A 918-nucleotide genomic window follows, 5' to 3' on the forward strand; every position below is an offset into this window, starting at 1 on the left:
AGGAGGCAGAATGATCAGTTAATGGTAAATGGAAATTACAAACCCAGACAGGTAAAGAAAATGGTAGTTATGACAAAATGTGACTGAGTGAGGGAAGTAGAAATCCTGTCTAGAGTACAGGCCAGTGTGGGATGGGGAGGAAGTACACTTGAGATATTGGTGATGGGAATGATTGGTGATAGGAATGTTGCACTGGTGAAGGGTTTTACACACACACACACACACACACACACACACACACACATATATATATATATATATATCAAAAAATAAGGACTCCCAATACTTACTACAGGCTGTGTTCTTTGCACTGACTATATAGAAGAGGAGGTACAGTAAATGCTCCCCATATACACTTCAAACCAGGCCCTTTGCCTGGTCTGTATTGTGAAAGGGGTATACAAAAAAAAAAGAAAATGGTCGTAACTTTTTCTCTTAAACTATCTGTCAGTCAGGTGCTTAAATGAGGTCAAGTGATATGTCTGATATCCTTTCAGTAATAGTATTGAAAACCAGAGAACATAAAAGGAAAAAAGGGATGGGGATTGACAGACAGACAGACAGACAGACAGACAGACAGACAGAAGAAAAGTGTCTGCCATGGAGGCAGGTGGGACTGGGAATGGTGATGGATGGAAAACTGGAGACACTGATAATAGAAAATGAAGGGATTGGTATGTGGAACATTGTATGACTGAATCTTAGTCATGAACTCCTTTTAATTCTTTTAATTTCATAATGATTCAATTTAAAAAATTTTAAGAAAGAAAGAAATACATTAATTTTAAAAAGTATCTGCCAAACAGGGCAAACTTGACCTTGCACTTGAGTAACTTTATTGTGAGTGAGACCAAAAAATATTTGAAAATGAAGACTGAGAAATTTCAAAAATAAGACACTAGACAATTTCAGGAATCC

At 36.9% G+C, this 918-nt stretch overlaps 1 non-coding gene across 1 annotated transcript; it reads left to right on the forward strand.

The window, feature by feature from the left end:
* Nucleotides 1–273: 273 nt before the first annotated feature.
* Nucleotides 274–406, forward strand: LOC126016655 (small nucleolar RNA SNORA51). The gene has a single exon (XR_007498440.1). It is a non-coding gene; the product is annotated as a small nucleolar RNA SNORA51 (small nucleolar RNA).
* Nucleotides 407–918: the final 512 nt, after the last annotated feature.

This window comes from Suncus etruscus, chromosome 8 (genome assembly GCF_024139225.1).
Source record: "Suncus etruscus isolate mSunEtr1 chromosome 8, mSunEtr1.pri.cur, whole genome shotgun sequence".
NCBI lineage: Eukaryota > Metazoa > Chordata > Mammalia > Eulipotyphla > Soricidae > Suncus > Suncus etruscus.